The 8567-nt window shown below is 37.2% G+C and overlaps 1 long non-coding RNA gene across 1 annotated transcript; it reads right to left on the bottom strand.

The window, feature by feature from the left end:
* Positions 1 to 2713: 2713 nt before the first annotated feature.
* On the bottom strand, positions 2714 to 4343 carry LOC128602440 (uncharacterized). Its single transcript, XR_008384840.1, has 3 exons — positions 4162 to 4343; positions 3567 to 3745; positions 2714 to 2960 (listed from the first exon to the last, which is right to left on the bottom strand). It is a non-coding gene; the product is annotated as an uncharacterized LOC128602440 (long non-coding RNA).
* Between the last annotated feature and the right edge of the window lie 4224 nt (positions 4344 to 8567).

Here is an 8567-nt window from a genome sequence, read left to right on the forward strand (position 1 = left end):
TCCCTCAATCAACCATAACCTCACTGTACAGCTCGGCTCAACCACACTCAAGCCAACCAGGATGGCCAGGAACCTTGGGGTGATTCTCGATGACAGCTTGACCTTTACAGACCACATCTCAACAACTGCAATGTCCTGTAGGTTCATCCTGTACAACATCAAGAAAATCAGACCCTGTCTCACCGAACAGGCTACACAGATACTAGTCCAGGCTCTTGTTATCTCAAAACTGGACTACTGCAACTCACTACTCTCGGGCCTCCCGGCCAGCTCCATCAAACCCCTTCAAATGATTCAGAATGCAGCAGCAGGCCTCGTCTTCAACCAGCCCAAGAGAACCCATGTCACACCCCTCTTTATCTCCCTCCACTGACTTCCTGTAGCCACCCGCATCAAATTCAAGGCCTTGATGCTCACCTACAAGACCTTGTCTGGAACAGCACCCTCCTACCTCAACACTCTCCTGAAGGCTTACGTTCCCTCACTTACATTCCCTACCTCATCTGCGATCAATCAACGACCGACGCTTAGTAGCACCTACTCAGTCTGATCAAGGTCCCTTCCAAGAACATTCAAACTAACTGTTCCTCAGTGGTGGAATGAACTTCCAACCTCAATCCGGACCGCAGAATCTCTAACCATCTTCAAAAACAGCTAAAGACCCACCTCTTCCATCAACACCTAACCAATCCATAAAAAAATAAATAAATAAATAAATAAAAAATCTACTCTGGCACTTACACCTGTACTCTGCGCATTTTGCTTCTTCTGGAACTCAATTAATAGATCTTGTATGGTAGCACTAATTGTATTATTTGCTTGATATATCGCTTTGCTTGTATTTTCTCATTTGTAAGTCGCTTTGTATAAAAGCGTCTGCTAAATGAATAAATGTAAATGTAATGTAAAGTTCCTTTTTTATATATATAATCTTGGTTAACGGTCCAGAAACATCGTGATCACGTCCTCAAAAAACGTCACTAACTAGTCCCATTGAGAACGTTGTGAAGACATGGTGCCCTGGTATCCAGATAACTTTCTGTCATTTTATCTTTGTGGAGATGCCATTTGTATATAATATGGAAAATTTACTAAATGAATCAACATTTTACTTAAGTAGTCTAAATTAATCAACGACGTCTGAATTTTATTATATTTTGATATTATTTGTCATACATCAATGGCAAATATTTGCCAGCAAAAGGGCAATTTACAACAACTACTAAACATTTTGCCTGGTAAATGGTGATTATTCATAATATTATATCCTTGTGAATGAAAGAGATTTTTAATTCAAGGCACGAGACGCCTCTTTGAATTTTAAACTGCTAGCAGCATGCAGAATCTGATTTTTGGAGTATTGCACATGCGCCTAATTTTGCCAGTAACTGCCGATTTCCAAAGACAGACGGACACTGGGAAAAAGGTAAGAGCTATAAATCTATCATTATTCATAAGTTTTGCCCATGTAACGTTCAATGTCACTCGAGGTGTTGAATTTTGATGTCTTTCAAATTTAATTTCGTAATTAAATGGCCTGTTTTGTTAATTTGCGCACGAATGACTTGTGAGGTGGCCTGAGATAAAATCAGAGATAGAATTTTACTTCCCTTTTAGTTTTAAATTGGCCACTTAACGCAATAAACTAAACTATTATCACATTTTCTAAACTTCAACACTAGGAGTGTTAATTTTACATTATGACTGCCGCTGGTGCTTGATCCATGATGCTCATGCGAGCTTGTGCATATGTGTCGGACTTCCCAGCTAACACAGTTGCATTGTGAAGACGTGACTGGACCAGACTATATTTGTTGCAACAGTGTACCAAATTACGGTCCAGTCCGTTTTAAGCGAGTGACATGATTATAATCACCAAAATGAACAAGTCTTATTTCTTTATGGAATGTTACAGTGTTTATTAAATCCTCATGGGTGCATGGTGGGTTAGTGGTTAGTACGTTCACCTCACACCTCCAGGTTGGGGGTTCGATTCCCACCATGGCCCTGTGTGTGTGGAGTTTGCATGTTCTCCCCGTTCTGCGGGGGTTTCTGCCGGGTACTCCGGTTTCCTCCCCCAGTCCAAAGACGTGCATGGTAGGCTGATTGGCATGTCCAAAGTGTCGGTAGTGTATGAATGGGTGTGTGAATGTGCATGTGGTTGTGCCCTGTGATGGATTGGCACCCTGTCCAGGGTGTACCTCTGAAAAGGATAAAGCGGTATAGAAGATGGTTGGATGGATGGATGGATGGTATGTCCTCATAATCTTTAAATAAAGATTTTAAATAAAAGCATTAATGTGCCCTCGCAATGACTCTACTCCAATGACGTGCACGCTGGCGTGAGGGCTGGTTGGTTCAATCACCCTGTCATTAAATGGGGTTGCGGCCGAAATGGCGTACTACCCTACTACACAGTAGGCGAAAAACAGTACGCTAGATGGGTGGTATGATTGGTGTGGACGAGCTCAGAAAAAATGTCTCTTTTTAAGTATTAAGCCTTGGTTAAACAGGACTTATTAACAATACCCGAATAAATTGTTAACTTGTTGAAAGTTTAAACAAGGAAACAGTTCTCACAGTGTTTGACACCGTTTTTGTGATCTCCATCATGCCTTCGCCGGCCAAGCTAACGGCAAAGAATTTACCTCAGTCTGTTAATCCACCCACATTACATTACTAATTCAGTTAGCTTTCCCGATGTGCAGTTTGCTGTTAGTGCGGTTGCTAAAACAAACCTAAACTTCAGCTGTGCTCCTAAAATTTTGATTTTGCGCTTCGGTTTTTGTAATTAGGTAATTTGTAATTTGTAAGCATAATATCTACCCCAATGTGTAGTTAATTTCTGTAAAACTAAAATATACTTTTCATTTTCAGCAGCTAGACCAGAGACAGGCTCCACAGCAGCAACACCATGGTGACAGTGATGATGGGACAGTTCTGCCTTTTGAAGAATAAGGCTTAAAAAACAAAACAAACAAAAAAAAAACTTTGTTTAGATTAATTAATTTATTGATTTATATGCTTAATTATTTATGAATTGATAATACTTATGAAGTTCATTTTTTTGTTCTGCATTTATTTTTTATTTCCTTTATTTATTTAGCTTAATGGAATTATCGTGGTATGTTTAGAGATATGAGTTATGTTAGAAATAAAGGTGGAGTTGAGGCTGACAAATTGTCATGGGAGACAGGTAAGCAGCCACAGCATATATTCCTGAGTTGGGATTGAAATGATTAAATGATCAGACTCCCGGCCATGGCCGTTGGGACGTACTTGCTATGTTCCAGCAACGTACTATAAGCTATAATGTCACAACGAATACGGGAATCACAAGGTTACATAGCTGGAACGTTATTTGGTATGTCGCTGTGACTAATATGGTCCGGTCACTTTACAACCTACCAGTTTAGTCATTCAGACGTACTCGCCACTTTCGAACAACGTGCAACTGTAACGTTTCCACGACGAATACAGGAATCACAAAGTTAGGTCGCTGGAACGTTATTTGGTAGGTGACTGTGACTAATATGGTCCAATCTGGTTACTTCTTTACAACGTACCTGTTTAGTCATTGGGACGTACTCTCCACGTTCGAACAATGTACAACTATTACATTGCCACGACGAATACGGGAATCACAAAGTTACGTTGCTGGAATGTAAATTGGTTATGTCGTTGCCACGAATATGGTCCAGTCACGTCACGTCTTCACAACATAACTTTGTTAGCTGGGAATGAGCTTGAGATGGGGGAAAAGAACAGGAAAGAGAAAAAGAGAATGACGTGAGGAAAAAGGAAATACAAAGAAAGAGTGAGGCAGGAAAAATGTAGGAACGACAAAGAAGGAATGAGATGGGGAAAAGGCAGGACACATAAAAGAGTGAGGTGAGGCTAAAAGGTGGGAAAGACAAAGAAAGACAGTGAAGCAGGAAAAAGGCAAGGGAAGACAAAGAAAGCAAATGGGAAAGAGAAAGACAGAGAATGAGGCAAAGAAAAAGGTGGGACAGACAAAGAAAGACAGTGAAGCAAGGAAGAAGGAAACACCAGCTATGTCTTTGCTGAGCAACCATACTTGGAATAAATAGGATATTGTGTACATTTGATTTGTCATTAATCTGTTCCTTTATCCACTGGTATAATAGCACTGCTTGTCACCTCAGGCCATAAGATGTTTCTGAATAGCTTTGCAGAGTCAGCAGGCATGAGGAGGCATCTGGAGGGCAGCGATTCGTTCGGGACGATTGGGAGAATTAGGACGGAGTCCAAGAAGTGGAGCATAGAAACCCTGACACTTCTTTACCTCCATATTCAGTGCTGTAAGAACAATGGACACCCCAAGTTGGAACTGGTAGACAAATTTGTTTAGGTTTTCTTTTTTTCCTGTAAGAAAAAGGCTTCATTACATTTAAATCCATGTGTATATGCTAATAAGATGTCTATATAGCTACTAACTGATGCACAATTAGCCATGATTGCTAACTCTAACTGGTTTTTCACTTTTTAAGCATAAGATGTATAACCTGTAAACTGATACATTTTAGGAAATTATTGACTGAATAATATTATAATAACACTAATGAGATGGTTTGATTTAATAATAGATTAAATAAGTAATATGTTTGTACACACACATTAATAAAGTTACTAGCTGACTGACTAACTAACTTGCTAACTTGCCTTAAGCCATTTAATAATAAAATGGGCAGAGATACTGTACTTCAGTGGAAATGATGTGCTCAACAAAAATACTAACTTGCAAAAGTCTATGGTAATAAAGAAAGCGTATTAGCCTAATACACATATTAGCCTAATGCACAGTTCCTTCCTGAGCTAGTTAAGATATTAGCTGATTGACATTTATCTGTGTTTGCTAATTTGCTTTTAGCATTTTAAAACGCGAACGTTCAAAAACTAGGTGTCTAATTTGGAAAAGACCTTTTAAACATGCAAATTATGCTCAAAGATGTTACTTAATCCAAACAAGCATGCAATTGAATTAGCATTATCAGGATAGTGGTGACAGGGTTTCCGTGGGTCCTTCAAAAGTCTTAAAATGTCTTAAATTCCTTAATGTAAAAATAAGGCCTTAGTTAGCATTAAAATGTCTTAAATTCACATTTCAAAGGTCTTAAAAATGTAACCAAACTGACACCTTTGATTTTATTTTTGCTCACTGCTGTTTGAAATGGTAAAGCTATGTAACTGGGTTGCACTCAGAGTGTGTGCGGCTTCCACACCAACTTCATCTCTGTATGTGCTGTGAGTTTGAGTCGCTTATAACGTGCATTTAGAAAAACATGTGCCAGATTCACTTTGATTTTACGTTAACGTAATCTCAAACATTTTTGTGGGCAGAGGTTTACAGCATTTCACCTGATTGGCAATGAGAAATACATTTAAAAAAAACTGTTGCCAACTAAAAGGAGGTCTTCCTGTGGTTTTCCGCCAAAATAAAAACCACAAGGTCTAACTGGTAAAAGTGAATTAAGTCAGAGATATATTACAATTGTTATATTACTATTTGTACTATATATATATATATATATATATATATATATATATATATATATATATATATATATATATATATAATATTGTAATAATAATAATAATAATAATAATATAATAATAATATTTAACTATAATATAATAATATTATATTACTATTTGTACCCCAAAATAAAATGTTATATATATTATTATTATTATTATTATTATTAAGTATTATTCAGTGCAATAGTAATATTACAAAATATCAATGGTTTTTTAATATATATATTTTCTTCTTTACAAAAATTTCTGTACATTTATAACACTCCATTACATTTTTACACTACATTTTATAACCACTACATTACACTACGTAACACTACATTACCATGGCATTAAATTACAAAAAAACTTTAAACACTGCTGCGAGGGAGTTTCTGCTGATGGAGTGATGGTAAATTTGACATCTTTTTCTCTTCTGACTGCTGTAATACATCTCTCTCTATATTTTTTCTCTTTTGAAAAGTCATGGAAAGAAAATACTGGATTTTTTTTTTCTTTCACTGTTGGAGCAAATGGTAATGCAAAAAGGATATTTGCTCTGGTCTCCCATATACCGTTATAGAAGTTTTCCCTGCTATAGTTTACTTGAACCCAGAAATGCATGAACACAATCCATTATATCTGATGTATTGTGTAGCATGATTGAAGTGATGTGCAGGTCTTAAGATTTTTTGGATATGTCTTCAATATGGTATTAAAAGGTATTCAATTTGACGTGCTGATAGCTGCAGATATCCTGTTTCCATGAGCTTTAAGCCATAGTCATCAAGGTTTAAAAAAAAGGCTTGCAATATTTCATTTTATGTGTAATTAGTCTAGAATACATGAAAGTTCCACTTTTTTAATTAAATTATGGAAAAGAAAAGAAAAAAACTTTTCCACGATATTCTAATTTTTGAGATGCACCTGTATATGAAGGGGACTGTATATGAAAGTGGAGACATACTGTAAGGTCCTGAGAATGAAGTACCTTACAAACATAGAACCCTATGTGCATAGAAGTCTGACAAAATTGTGCCCTGAATGTTCCTGAGAACACCGTAAACCTCAGGTCCTACCAATATAGGGTAATATATTGGGGATATTGGGTCCCAGGGGCACAGTGTCCCTAAAACATGGGCTTGGGAACATAGACTTGTTTTGTAGTAAATTTCAATGGGGGAACATACAGCCCTGGGAATGGTGAACCCTGAAAACAGAGTGCCCTGGAACTTACTGCCTTGGAAACAGAACCTTGAGAATAAAGGACTCTGCGACCATAGGGCCTTGTGAGCATAAGGCTCTAAGAACATTTGGCCATGAGAACATACTGTATGGTCCAGAAATTTAGGACCCTGTGAAAACAGAACCCTGATAGCAGGAACAAGAGAACTTCATTAGGAATATACTTTATGGTGTTGTGTTTGTAATGCCCAAAGACCAAATACTGAGAATATTGAGTTTTGGAGGCATAGTACCTTAAATATGGGAATGTTTCCTGGAAAATTTCAATGTGAATATAATATCCTAAAATCACTATACCTGCAAACATAAAACTTGAACCCATGGAAAATAGGCTATCAAGAACACTAGGAAATATACCTTAAGAACATAGGACCTAAATAACCGGAGGCTATTTTATATAAAACAGATAAATAGTTAATTTAAAATGTCATTTTTACTCGTGTGCTTGAGCACTGATTAAAAATGACAAGAAACATATTAGGTGCACTTTAATCATTTCAGATTAATAGCCGCTAGCTTAGCAATTACACACTTGTGTACAGATAAGTTTTTGTGAATGCTACAAAGATAGCCATTAGCTTCATTGTGAGGGATTTGTTTTGAGCATTTCCTTTCCTCATAATCATTGCAATATTGCTAATGCACTCGAGAACACCATGCAGTGAGACTAATATCTCTTGTCAGGAGGGAAAACTCACGTTTAGATTCGGATTAAGACTCTAAAGATGATTGACACTTCACAGACTCGATTTTCCTCAGAAGGGAGGATTTTTAAGGTTAAGTTTAATGGTTTGCTGTGAAGACTGACAGCAGGTCTTAAAAGCAGGGAATTGTAAACTTCTTCTATTACATCTGGTGAAAATATAGCTTCCGCTCAGTCCTGTTGTTTCTTAAGAGCACATACATCAGCTGCAAATGCTGTGTTGCTTTCAAGAGCACCCCCCGGCAACATGAGAAGATTTCATAAATGTTTTGAAGGGTGATATTTCACATCTTTTCCCATTTGCTTTGTTGTTATTGTCTCTTCTAAGAGATCCTCCCCACCTAAGGCTACTGAGAACAGATGCGTCCGTTTTTATCAGTATTCCAAGGGCAAGAATGCATGACGCTGTCGATTCACATAATGTACATAATGAAATTGATGGCTACAGACTCCAGACATAAGTGTCATTTAGAAGTTCCACAAGATTCATACACATGAGGTGGACCTTACCTATAACAGTGGCATGTCTCAGCTATGCACAATTCTGAACTTGGAATTACATGCATTAGCGCATATTTCTTGTACAATATCAGCTCAAGTGAGGAGCAGTATTAAGTCTAGCACCACTGCCTGACACAATGTCACATTAATACACTAAAAAAAAAACTATAGTATACTACTTGAAGCCAATATTATATACATAAATTTGACACTATTACATCATTAATAGTAGGACACAGCAGGAATTAGTAACTTAATAAGAAACATTGCTCGAGGACTATGAATCAGCATAAAGTGTGCTGTAAGTGTAGCACACAAGTGCTTAGCTTGTCCATTGACCATTCAACATATTGTGTATCTGAGATGCTTTTCTGCTAACCATGTTTGTTATATTTGAGTGGATATTTGAGTTATCATAGCCTTCCTATCAGCTCAAACTAATCTGGCAGTTCTCCTCTGACCTGTCATCATTATTATCTATCACTTATGCCTGCAGAACTGCCACATACTGGATGTTTTTTTATGTTTGTTTTTTGCAACATACTGTGTAAACTCTAGAGACTGCGGTGTGTGAAAATCC

Source organism: Ictalurus furcatus, chromosome 26 (assembly GCF_023375685.1).
Source record: "Ictalurus furcatus strain D&B chromosome 26, Billie_1.0, whole genome shotgun sequence".
In the NCBI taxonomy this organism is placed as follows: domain Eukaryota; kingdom Metazoa; phylum Chordata; class Actinopteri; order Siluriformes; family Ictaluridae; genus Ictalurus; species Ictalurus furcatus.